Raw genomic sequence first — 14,496 nt, forward strand, 5'->3', positions numbered from 1 at the left:
AGCTTTCAGCACTTCCTGAGGACGCCGGAGGTATTGCTTCAATACAGACAGCTAGGATGCTCCTGAAAACATTTTGGAAACCTATTATGAAGCCATAAACTTGAGCTTTTGGAATAAAACTTCTGAAAACTGACACTGCATTGTAGGCACACTCTCCCGCAGAACTCTGGGTAAAGAAACACTCCAGTATTTTATATCTGCCACATCTGTTGTATAATCAGTTACCACATGCAATCATTTAAAGGAACAATGTTTAATAAATTTACTGTACTAAATCATAAAAAGGCCATGATATATCATCAGAGATTAAGGAAACATGCCAAGTTAAAATACTGGCTTCTCCGACAACAATGATACACCCAGGTTGTTCTCCTTTAAAAATTTCCGTTCCAAAGCGGAAAGTCTGTTTATGTTTTAGCCTGTGATCCCGCTCACTGCCCATTTCCCAGTACCATTTCGACACCCCGGGTTGCGAGATATAAAACAAATTGGCTGGCAAACACAGCGTGCTGCATCTGTGGAGGCAAAAAAACGAACTGAATCGACAGCGATAACGTTAGATTCTACCTGACCTCAAAAGCCTCAGCATCCTTCTAAAAAGCTCCATGACAAGAGAACACCAGTAAATATTGGTGAAGCATTTGATGGAGACAGCTTTTAGCCCAGAAGGACTTTATGATGGATGCCAAATTGGCTAATTTTAAGCTGAGCATTGAGCTTCAGCTAAGGTTAGCTAACCTTAACTAATTTATCATGGCTACTAGTAGTGATGGGCATTTTAAGTAATTTCAGCCTTTGAGTATTTGTTTTCGGGATAACGAGCTTATATAGAGTTCATTTAGTGCCAAAGGTTTCAAATAAAATGATAAAATCCACAAGCAAAATTTGTTGCAAATACAAGTAAGAAGAGTTAAATCAAACTTATTTTTTCAAAAAGATTTCTACTCATTTTCAGTCATTCTGATATAAATGTATTACTTCTGGAATCGCTTTTTTGCTTTTGAAATTTTTGTTTTGCTTCTGACTTTTGGCGTTTTTAACAGGGGGCGGGTCTTAGATTACCTGCATTTTCTATTGGTCAACTGATTTGGAGTGACAGGTCTCCTGAACACATAGCCACTCAGCATGAACCACCCCCAGCATGGCAGAATGCGTCACACTGAGTACTGCTTTAGGTCCAGCATTGTACTGGCATTTCTGACATTATGAGCAATGCGTGATATATTCCTTCAACACAGGTTTGTGGCTCCTGTTATTTTGGGCATTGAAGAACTTAAACTTTTTTTATGAATGAATGAAGCTGCACCACCTTTCTAGTTTGCAGTTGCTAGCACTAGCTAGCCTAGCAGTGTTCACTAATGGGCTATACTGGTAATAGAACTGCTTAAAAATCTAAAGTTAGTTCACTGCATTAATATGAAGACATTGATTTGGAGCCAATGGGAAGGTGCTTTCAGAATCTGCCCAGAGGCTCCTTTTATAAGTTCTGTTTTGAGTCAACAGCTTTTCTATTCTTTTACTATATACAAAGAAATGAGATGCAATTGTTGTTCAGGGTAATTAACTACAATACACTGCAAAAGTCAGAGGTGATTATTTATTTATTTTGATTATTTATTTATTTTGATTATTTATTTATTTTTTCAGCATCAAGAAAAAAGCAAAAGACACACAGAAAATTACACAGAAGCCTCAACAAATAGATATAATATTACATTTTCAAGTATTTAATGTGTTCATCCTTTGCCTTTATTACAGCTTCAGTTTTTCAAAGGAATCTTTTTTCCACAGCTCCAGAGTTCAGTCCTAGATGTTGGTCACATTTTCTTTTTTTTTTATTCACATTCAGTGACCAGTCCACTGTTCTGAGAACACCAGCAGCTTCTTTCTTTGATTTGTATTTTTTTTTCTCAGTAACAGCTTCTTGTCAGCTGCACATCCTTTCAGACTCATGTTGTTTAGTTGTTTTCTCAAGGTAGAAGGATGGACAGAAACATCTGTGGATTTTTTCAGATCTGAACTAATAGTGGAGCTTGATTTTCTCAGATATTTCAGATATGAACATTTTAAGTACTGTTTATCTAATGGTGGTCTACCAGGTCTTGCACGGTGCGTAGGAGTCCCATTTTCTCCATAATTTTTAATCATTTTAATAGGACTTCCTTCTTCCTTATGTAAGTGGAGTATCTCATGTCTAATCTCCATAGAAATATCTCCTGCAAAATATATCTTTTCATTTTGACTGAAGATTAAATTAACTGGTCTCTGCCTTTTGCACAGTCTCTATTTTTTCCCAGTATTGTTTATGCTAGAGATACAGCAGACAGAGATTAGCTTGAAAATGCTGGAGTTTTCCTTTAAAATTTACTAGTTTTTTACAGACAAGCCAGATAAACTATAAGACTGAGAAAATAAGTTAAGGAGGGCAGTAACGAAAATTTGATGATACACAAAATGTGACGTGATGGACAGTATTTTTGTTCCAAATTATATTTTAATATTTCACCACATTTAGGGAATGAGAAAAGGGACAATAAAGAGAGAGAGAGAGAGATAAAAACTGAGAGAGATTCTGATTAAATTAAGTGAAGATGGCTAAGGATTGTTGGACAGTCATAACTGCCCGAAGGAAAATCTTTTTCCAGGTTTCCTGTTAACCTACAGGAAACATGTTCACATGTCCTGAGTTACTGAAAAACACAAAGATGTGGACAAAGGTCAAGCCCTGTGGGGGAACCCAGAGGAAAATAATGTATCTGCGTGTGCTTTAGTATTGAGCAGGTACAAACCCTATGAAATGTTACCATGCCAACCAGGCAGGGAGGAACATTTGAAATTCGTTTATTTTTTAATCTTGGAAATAGATGGTGAGCAGAGAGAGAGAGAGATGGGGTGAGATGTGTGTGTCTGACAGTCTAAATCAGCACGGTAAAGGGGTACGCTCCCCTCCTAAGCCTGGTTTCCAGCATTCACAGTTTCCTGCTCTATTTATGTACATAAATAATTTAGTCAGTCAGTCATACTGGTCAGTCATTCTGATAGCAGCTTTGCCCGTTGTAAAGTAGATAACATATGTGTGGTGACCACATGAAAAGAACACTATTTCAATATTTTGTTTAAAAAGGTTTTGTTTGTAAATATAATAAATCAGTTAATAAGAAAGTCACTTCCTGTCATTTGCCACCTCAGTTCTGAGAGTTGAGATGTTCTGAATGCCCCTACCTCACCGATCCATAAAAATGCCACGGTTGTGTGTATTTTTCAAAATGCCATGATTGCACTGACCAAACAGTGAAGGATGGTTAGCTGGCTCAAACATTCATGTGCTAAAAGCATACTTTATTATCAGCAAAAGGGCAGCCTCTAAAAGCAAAAGACCAATTACTAATTACTAAATTATTGCTAGTGCATATTTAACAATTATTTATATTGCCCAATTAACACAGATGAATCTGGTAAAAGCCTGTTTATGTTTGTAGCAACCCATACCGTATGCAGCCCTTTCAAAGTCTCTGGATATGTAGGAATAAAACAAATGGTTCTAATCTCTACCCTACATTCTGAACTGTGTATCATGTATAACATTATCAAAAATGATTCTATGTAGTATATCACTGCTGTCAGAAGAAAACCTCGTATCTCCATTTTTGTTGTTTTTCAGTTTTTGACGAAATTTGAAAATGCCTGTTGTTCTTTACATTGTGTAGAACAGGCTAAAATTACTTGGAAAAATGTCTGGTTCCATTGACTTACATTAAAAGTAAAGTAGGTTTTTTCCTTCTCCTGTATAGTTGCCATTTTGGAGGTTTTCTACTGACAACAAGGATATAAAATGTGTAACAGTAGTGGAATCCTTATTGGTGCTGTAAGTATGAAAGACAACAGGTTCTCTATCATGGAGAAGAACCATTTAGCCATGCAAAGAATGATTCAAGCATTTAAGTATGAAGTTGAGTTACCATGGTTCTATATTTAACCACTGTCTTTTGAAAAAAAAACCTTTTTAAAGCTGTACTATGTAAGATTTGTGGATTTGGAGACCTCTGTGGTGGAGATGTGTAACTGCACCCAATGTACAGAAAAATATTTTGTAACATCGGTTATGCTTTGAACCCCAACAAGTGGATGAATGTGATGTCTGCGTGCACATCGAAAGAGGATTCAAAGAGAACTCAGACACAACTTGGTGAAGGACCCGTCCTCTAAAGATTAATCTGATGTTGATTTTACTTTTGAGGCCTAAACATTGAGTTTGACATTTTTGAGCCTGTGCTCACGCATAATGTGGTCTGAAAAGCTCCCACCACATCCAACCCACTTGTAACTTTAAAATTATTAAATAAGGCTTTACAGGGTGGCTTTACAGCAGCACAGGCAAACTATTTTTTAGCATTTTTTCCTCCTGACTCAGTAATCCTACTTCTTTCAATTTGAACAAAAAAAATCTTACATAGTGCAACTTTAGGGGAGTAGATTTGGGGAATTCCACTCCTTGATGGTCAGTGTCCAACACAGTTTGGTAATTCCACCACTCACACACAAACTAAACCTGGCAATTAACAGAAGAGTTTAATCAGATGTGCTTAAGCAGGGAAATCACAACAGGACTGAAGTTCTGGTGAAGATTTTAAAATGTGTACAATATACAGATATAATGAAGAACTTTAATGATTGCAATATAAACATTTTAAACAATCATTTAGGTTTACAAATAAAACTATGTATGACATACCATCAGTGGTGAACCATGACTATGACACCTAAGCCTTAAGTTTAGGCCATGAATGTCAAAACTCAGCAAAAACAAAAACACACCTTTACGATAATCCCAATTTCTGCTAGTGCACCTACAGGATGTATAATGGTATGTCAGTATTAATGCTGGTGTGCATTAACCATTTCTGGTCATTCTAGATTAAACACAAATATTTAAAGCCATATATTTTATTGTAACATACATTAACATATACATTACCTGTATGTTGCAGTTTTATAGTGACATTTTTAATATACAGTCCTACCATTGAGCTGCCACTGTTTTTCATTTCTGTCAACTGACTGCAACCTGGTTAGACTTTTGGTTCTGTTCACAGTCAGTGCAACATACCTGAAGTGACCTGTTTTCCTCACAAAATTGATCTCAACCTTTGTAGATCAAAATGTGATTGGTTGATTTCACTGTAATTGGGTAATCAGACTCATTAGGCCTTCAGTGCAGCTTCTGAAGTCCTAACCAAAGAGAGAGCTACCTTGGTGCTACTCCCGAGATACCATCATAAAAAAAATGTTTAATTGGCAATGTTTCATTGGGTGTTTCAAGATTTCAGCCTCTTTATTTACCACACCCTAGCAATGAAATAAGAATATCACTGCAGAGTTAATACAACAAGCATGTTGATACTATTAAGTAAAAATAGATCAGAAAATTACAGAAATGTATTTTTTGGTTTGCAGAAATCGTCTCTAAAGGCCTAGAATACCCTAAAGGTCTAGCATTAAACAAAAGTCATTTTATTGGATTTGTTGTGGTTTTCAATAGAGAAAAAAAGAAAGGCAGCAGTTTGTTCCAAAATAGAACATTTTTTCACCATTTACTTCCTGCTTACCAGCATCTATAGGGTACTCTGCTACTCCCTCACGCTTCTTCTAAGCCTAGGTTTCATCATTTTTCCTCACCGGAAGAGAACAACAGCACATTTTTATCTCTCCTCTACCACTCTGCAGTGTTCCAGCCTGGAGTCTGCATGATTGAGTCAACCGCATCGTTCTTCTCCGAGCATGTTGTGGTGCACACCAATGCTGCATGGCTGGTAGAAAGCATCATTGGCAGGGTTCATATGCAGCAAAAACAGGCTTTGCTGGCTCTCCCCTTGTTACTGTTGCTGGATAGGAAGGTTGCCAGGCCTCCCAGAGTGCTCGACTCCATAATTGGTTTTGACTTTCAGGAATGTCAAAGAGAGGTTTCAGGACATTTTTCTTCACCAAGACAATCATTATTAAATATGAATACTGACAGAGACTTTTTGTGCAAAATGTCAAGACTGTATTAATATCCACCAGCCAATGGCCAATAGACAAGTCTTTGCTAGGATCTTGTTCATTATCATGTATGTGGGTGGGCACACTTTGTAAGCACAAGTGTTTCATCTGGTCCACCAGCATGAACAAATGAAACATCAAAGACAAACGATCGTGAACAAATGCCCTCAAAGAGCCCATCTCCTGGACAGTGTTGGAGGTTACAGTCGTTATCCATGACAGACGAGAAGCACATAGCATGACACATAAGAGCAGAATGGATGACATTTGGAGCTTTTCCATTTCCAACAAAGTGAATTTAATATGAGGAGTCTAGCATTAATACATTTTCAAATGTGATATTTTAATCAGTGTGGATTATTATTATCTATGCCAGACATCATCAAATTAAAATGTGCATTTTTTGTGAATTAAGTCTTTCTCAAGGCTTTGCCTGGGGCACTTCCTGCACTCGTGTCCCTCCAGCAGAAAACTTCCTTGAAGTGTTATGAATCAGTGTTATGTACTTCACCCTATAACTTTCTAATTGTAAATAGAGTAAATCAAAGTAATATTGACTACACTCTACCTTCTTTCAGCATCACTGAGTGTCCAGTGTTCTATACTTTTCCCTGCATAGGCCACAGTCACTCCAGCTACTTTTAACAAGCTTTACTGCTGCGACAAAAATAGGAGAGATTGATATATAAACAGACTTGAATGGAGATTTGACCTTTGTGAGCTGCTTCATAAAGATTTCAAGCTAGAAGCACCAAACATTCTTTATAGCTTCAGGCCATTTCAGCTCTGATTAATATTCTTTTTTCATTTTCCTGTGATCTCTCCATACAGACTCATCATTTGGACTACTTCAAGTCTCACTGGAGCAAGGAGAGCCAAGCCACAGCCACAGATCATTCTAATTTAGATTGCTGCCTACTTATTGTTAACATACTTTATCCTATCTTTTCTTTCTTTCATCCATGTCGCAAATCCCCTAGCTTAAAGAATAAATGTAAAAGTATATTGGAATAGCTTATGCTCATATGGCTTTGAAGTTAGAAAAGTTGAAAATAGCATAGTTACAGGCAATCTAACCTTTGGGTGTATTCACATGCATACTTTACTTCTTTTCTTTATTATTCATCTTTGAAAATTATGAACGACTTCTAAACAAAATCTGATATTTGGCTTAAGGCTGAAGGAACTAAAGAGCTTAAGCGTTTTGCACCCACCTCCTCTTCTAACATGCCTCATATCTTCCTTCCATTGTACATGCCTCTTTCAACCTGCACATCTTGCTGTGCAGTACAGTGTTACCTTTGTAGCTACAGTCATACACAAAAGTTTGAACACCCTAATGCTTTGTTGATTTTCTAAGTAAAAATAAGTAAACTCATACTCTACAAACTTAAATATGCCATTTTCTGCTAATTTTAGGGTACAATGCCTGTGTATTAGTTACGTTTAACATATTGGAACGTAATAACACATAATATAAATTGTGCCTTAACTTTTGCACAGGCTAAACACATCAAATAGACAGTAATTGTGCATTAAAATGTGCAGAAGTCTGTTCTGTGTCAACATAACATGCAGTTTGACAGGGCTGTTTAAAGAAAAACCTGAATACATGATCAGAGACATAAATAAAGGGAAACATAACAAGCGCAGATCCTTCAAGACAGTGTAGTGCATGATACAGCTAAGCAACTAACATCCTGCTTTGCACTTTGGCATGTATAAAAATGCTGAACAGGCTCAGGTGACATCTTGGATCGAGATGACAAGAGAAAAAGATTTAAGTGACTTTGAAGAAGGTTCATTATTGAGGCATGGGTGGCAGGAGTTTCAGTCACAAAGACTCATCAACTTGCTGGAGTTTTAATAGGAGCAGTGACTAAAGTGCCATCTGCATTTAGATCTATGGGGAAAAACATCAGTAAACAGGGAGATTGTAGTCAAAAGCACACGTTCACTGACCATGACGCTTGTGCATTAGTGTGATATGTAAGAAAACAGAAGGGCAGCTGTTGAAGTCAAATCAAAGTTTATTTATATAGGCTATATATATAGTATATATTATTGTCACAGAGCAGCTTTACAGAAAAATCTGGTTCCGAGCCTCCATGAGCAGCAAGCAAAAAAAAAACTCCCTAAGAACAAGAGGAAGAAACCTTGGGAGAAAACGAGACTCAAAAGGGGATCCCATTCTTCTCTGGTCGACACCAGATAGCAAACCATAACAGCAGAGAATGAGGTTTGACCATTACTATAAGTATGAAATACAGAAAAGGGGAAAAACTGGAGAAGAAATGTCTATGATTTTTTAAAATTGCAGCAGTATCATCAGCAGGGTCAGTTCATGCAGGTGAGGTTTGCACAGTGCTCTACAGCAGGAAGCTCCATGGTGGTCAACCTGGTCCAGAAGGTCGAGGAGCAGTGGGCACCAGATCAAGGCACATGAAGCTGCAGCATCAGACCACACAGGTTGGGCAGTTGTTCCTGAGATGACTGAGAAAGTCAATATAGGACATGATCAGACTGTGTCAAAAGGAACAGCCCACCAAGAATTACGTAGAGAGGGATATTATAGTGGTGCAGCAGTGTATAAACCTCTCATTACAAAGACAAATGCACATTTGAGAGTTCAGTGGTACAGAAACCATCAGCAGTGGTCTACAGAGATGTGGGATGTGGAAGTGATCTAGTTGGATGAGTCATCCTTCAACTTACTCTCAATAACTGGGTGATGTTGTATACACCGAGAGAACGGGCCTAAATGTTTGACGCCTACGGTGGGGGGATCTGGTTGCTTTAATATGCTCTGGGTGGCATTCTGATGGCATGTTTGAGTCCACTTGTCCCCTTAGAGGGAAAGGTCACTGCAAATCAAGTCAAGGTTATTCTGACTGATCACTTTTATCCTGTGATGAAATATTTCTATCCTGATGGGAGTGGTCTCTTCCAGGTTGACAGTGCCCCCATCACAGGGCACAAGGGGTCACTGAATGGTTTGATGAGTATTAAATGATGTAAATCTGGCCTCCACAGTCACCAGATCTTAACCCAGTTAGACACCTATGGGACGTTTTGCACTGACGCATTAGACAGTGCTCTCCATCATCAAAGCACCAACTGAGGGAATATCTTTGGGAAGAATGTTGTTCCATCCCTCCAGTTTCAAAGACAGAATCTCTGTTTTTTTTCTTTCATTGCTAATTTGTCGCATTGAAATGTTTCAGATCCAGCTAATTTTAATATAGCATAAAGACAACACAAGTAAACATAAAATACAGCACTTAAATGATTATTCCATTTATTGATTATTTATTTATTCGAAACCTATATCACCCATGTGAAAAAGTAATTGCTCCCCCAAACCTATTAACTGGTTGTGCCACAGTAACGACAGCAATCACATGTTTGCGGAAACCTGTGATGAGTCTTTTACATTGCTGTGGAGGAATTTTGGCCCTTTCTCCTTTGTGTAATTGTTATAAATCGGCTACAGTGGAGGGTTTTCTAGCATGAACTGCCCGTTTAAGGTCTTGCTGCTGCACCTCAATGGGATTCAAGTCAAGACTTTGACCCAGCCACTCCAAAACCTTCATTTTTGTTTCTTCTAATCCATTCAGTGGTGGACTTCCTTTTGTGCTCCGGATCATTGTTCTGCTGCATAACTCAACTGCACTGGAGCATCACAAACTGATAGCGGACATTCCCCTTCAAGATCTTCTGACAGGACAGAATTCATGGTTCCATCAATTATGACAAGTCATCCAGGTTCTGCAGAAGCAAAGCAGCTCCAGACCGTCTCACTACTGTTATGACCTGGTCTAGGGTCAGGTCGTAAAAGAATGGTGTGGTGCAAAATGTATGCTTTGTGAATGTGCATGCAGTGTAGTGTATAACAATGACAGCACAAACAGCAAATTGTTCTTAATAGCAAATTCACAGTGTATTAACTGTGCAGTGCAATTACCAGTTTGTCATTAGGTTTGGCCAAGTACAAAACAACAAAGAGAACCCATATTAACTCCAAGATAGATACTAACTAGCCTTAACCAAAACAAAAGAATAAACCAAAGACAAACAGCTCCCTGACTGAAACAAAACACAGACAAAACCCAAACAACATGGCAGCCAAATCCTACACCTGGTAAAGCTATTTACGAAATCTATAAAAAGGGAAATATACAACAAAATATACGACAAGCTAGCAGGTTTAAATGGGCTTGGCTAAATTGATGTCAAAACAAAGCAGTCAAAAGGCCGAACAGTCAGAGATTAATCAAAGGGAGCAAAAGCTGTTGGTTGAGCTGAGGAGGCCTCTTTTGTTCTTCCCGCCCAAAGATGTCATAACCAGAAATTAACTGGAGCATGGACTGGAGCGAGTGGTGATGAGTTGAAAACACGGACTGGATCATGGAATGAGGATACAACTGGGAAGACGGAGAAGGGTCCAGCTGCACACATGCAGTCTCAGCCTGACATGCACCAGCAGCCTATTGATGACGTCAGTGCACGCTCTGCCACAACAGTGTTTTTGTCAGTTTTATGAGGAAAAACAGTGAACCACGTACTGCTGGGCAACAAGACTTACACTGAATGTATATTAACGTTGCCATACTGATAATAAGGTGATTAAAAGAGGAAACTTTCAAAATAAAACCTACCACGATAATAAGACATGAATGTCGGGTTTATTTGCATAAAAAAACAAATGGCTACTGAAACTCATGAAAGCCATGCTGAAGACAATCAGAACCGGTTATCAAAAACTGTACTATTGATTAATATAGAACTCAATAAGGATTCCAGGAGGTTGTGACGACATACAGTCAACATAGTACCGATTACTTTTGCTGTCTCGTCAACGTTGTCACAACCTCCTAGAAAGTTGTCAGACAACGTTCCTAACTTTCTGAGGAATTATATGTCAATGTTGTGACAATGTAGAGAGCACCAAGCAGACAGCATTGTGGGCACCGAAACAGTACATTGTCACAACGTAACTGTGTTTGCAGGGCCGTTTGGAATAAAACCTAATGGTTTTGCTTCCTAACGGGAATTGGCTTGATGGTTGCCATTACAGACCATTCGTAACACGAACAAATGTATGTGGAATCAATCCCAGAAGACCTGATTAAACAATTAGAATCCTTTACACTGTGATATCAACCCATCAGGAAAACACAGAATACCATTAACGACTACTGAAAACCACCAGGAACCAACAGACACTTTTAATGGGTTCTATGATTTTTTTCAACAGGGAGGTACATTAAATGTAACTCTCTAGCTGTGTTATGGACGAACAATGGATTAAGTGATGATATCGCTAAGCAGCAGCAGCCAAGAGTTAACGTGCCGTTGGGCTGCTTCTGCCATTGTGGCAGAGAGTGCATGTGCATGTGACGGCTGAGAGTGCATCTAGCTGAGAGTGCATGTCTGCAGCCAGACTCTATTGGGACTAGAGACACAGACAAAACAGCTACAAAATATGGAGTGGAGTGTAACTCTACCACCATCATGTGTAACTGCTGGTGTGATGTTCTTATGGTGGAATGCTGTGTTATCTTTATGCCAGATGTAACGAGAACCATGTCTTCCAAAAAGTTCCACCTTTGACTCTTCAATCCACAGAACATTATCCCAAAGGTCATCTATACGTTTTTTGGCAAATGCAAGACAAACTTTTGTGTTCTTTTTGGTCAGCAGTGGTTTGCACCCTGCAACTTCACCATGAATGCCATTTTTGCCCAGTGTTTTTATTGTGGAATCGTGTACATTGACCTTAACTGAGGCAATTTAGTCCTGCAGTTTTTTAAATGTTTGTCTAAATTTTCTTGCGACCTCTTGGATGAGTCGTTGATACGCTCTTTGTGAAATTTTGATAGGCTAGCCACTCCTGGGAAGGTTCACCACTGTTCCAAGCTTTCTCCATTTGTAGATAATGGCTTGCACTGTGGTTGGCTGGAGTCCCAGAGTCTTAGCAATGGCTTTGTAACCCTTTTCAGACTGGTTGCCTTTAATGACTTTGTTTCGCATCTGTATTTGAATTTTTTTTTAATGTGGCATCATGTGCTGCTTTTTGAGACCCTCTAGCCTGCTTCACATTGTCAGACAGGTCCTATTTCTGTGATGTTTATATTCAACAGGTCTGACAGTAATCATGCCTGGGTGTGGCTAATGAAATTGAACCCAATAGTCAATAGAATTTGCTTATCTGGTTGATTTAGTAACTGAGGGGGCAATTACTTTTTCACATAGGGCCAGGTAGGACTGAACAGCATTTTTCTTATAATAAAAGAAATCATAATTTGCAAAGAGCATTTTTGTTTACTTGGGTTGTCTTTGTCTAATATCTAAAGTACACACTAAAGTAACACTCAAGTGTGACAAATTTGCAAAAATAGAATGAATTGGGAAGGGGCCATATACTTTTTCACAGCACTGTATGTCAAAGTGCGCTGCGCTGTTCTGTTGGGTGGCAGTGGCCCAACACCTTACTAAGACTCTATGTTGGTTTACGTGTATGTCATTGTGATTGAGATAAACCATTTACTAGTACCAGTTTAAAAACTATCCTATGAGACATGGCAGCACAGCCTCTGTTAGTGGAACTGGGTATTTCTTTCATTGTAGAACGGTGAAAGATGACTTTTAAGGAGGTTATTTGAGAACCTTCCAGACATTGTGTTTAGTAATGTTTGTAGACCAATCCCAGTGGCCATTATTACAGCCTTTATATGTAATGAGGAATCCACAACTGTATGCATGGTTTGTTTAATTTACATAATTTGTATAAAGGTGTAATTGCTTTGGCCAAGTGTGCATTGGGGGGGACCTGAGAGTGCTCTCAACACCACCCCCCCACCATCACCCCCACCACCTCTTGCGCTCTCTCTCTCATTTGGTTCTTGGAGTTCTTGGAGGTCTGCTGATTTCTTTTTGGTCCTAATGTAGTTTTGTTAAGCATTTACATGTGTGGGTTTGTGTTTATATGCAAACCTATTGAGATGAATTTTCCTGTTTTTATTGCTGATAACCCTTCAACCTGTACTTTTATCCATTTTGTAAATTCTCTAAAGTTTTTCTATTACATTTTATTCTTTCTTTTTTTATTATTCTCATTTGTTCTCTTTTTTTAATTAGAGCAATTATAACTGAGTGTTTTTCATACATTTCTAATTTTTTATCTTTGTCTTGCTATTGTAAAAAAAAAAAACTCTGCAGCAGAAATATTTTTGATGGTATATGTCAATGCGTATTGCAGCTGATTGAAATGGACATCCCACTTCACAAGTACAGCTTAAACAATTCCTAAAGTGTTTAAATTTCCAATGAAGAGCAGTACAATGTGATAAATACGTATGTACACTCAACCTAAATACAGAATACAAACAATGTATATATAATGCTATACAACATATTCTAAACACATTCATTCCCATATAACAAACTTCCAGCCTTTTACATGTTTAAATGAAAGGAGCATATTCCTGAGATGTGTAGCTGTACTGATTGCTGTGAAGGGCAAGGTCAGTGCTAATCACAGCTTAATGGTGCCAGCTGATCATATCTGCCTTCCTGCTGCGAGAAGAGCTCTTCATGGTGAACCTGCCTCCACCCACTTACAGTAGCGTAGGCCAGATCACTAATGTGTTGCTCACCCACATAAGCCATGTGCCATGGCCTTCACGGTCAGCAGGCATAAACACAATCAGACATGAGCTCTGGCTCTTTGTCAATTTATCAGTATAAGAGTATGTTTTCACATGTATATATAACATAGACTATGTCATTCACACCACTTATCTTCCAATGTATTTAGCTGCAGCAGACCAGCTTTTCAAATGTTGAACACTTGTCCCATCTAGTGTTAAACTGCAGGATTACATCCAGTTAGAAATTTCTCTGTGTGGTTGTTTCTGGACTGCTTTAGAGATTAATAAACAACTTTGCAATAGAGGTGAAAAACACCTGCTACTTTTGAGAACGTTTTCTGAAAATCTTTGAAACTGCTGAACTTCAGAGCAAGTTTACAGTCATTTGTTAACAGCACTGTGTTTGTCTAAAGGCCAGAATACACAGCACTCAGAATGTTTTCTGCTACGTTTTCTTCGCTATTATTTTCTGTTGGTCTGTATCTTGGTCCATCACAAGGTGATAATGAGCAACCTCAACCCCAGGGCAGTTTGCTCTGGGGGGGCCCAAAACCCCCCTTTTTCGACACATTTCTGCAAAAATGATGTAGATTTAAATACTGAAAATACTGAAGCACTACAATGGCATAAATAGTCACAGAGGCATGAAATTAGGCAGGAAGTATCCTGACACAAGGCGGAAGTTGAGAAAAAAAGATCCATGGGTTTACTGCCATTAATTTTCAAAATATTATGTACAACAGTCCCAAAAAGACAAAAACACTCACTGTCCACCTGGCAAATTCTCATCAAAACTTTATATTTA

This window comes from Colossoma macropomum, unplaced genomic scaffold, assembly GCF_904425465.1.
Source record: "Colossoma macropomum unplaced genomic scaffold, Colossoma_macropomum, whole genome shotgun sequence".
NCBI classification, from domain to species: domain Eukaryota; kingdom Metazoa; phylum Chordata; class Actinopteri; order Characiformes; family Serrasalmidae; genus Colossoma; species Colossoma macropomum.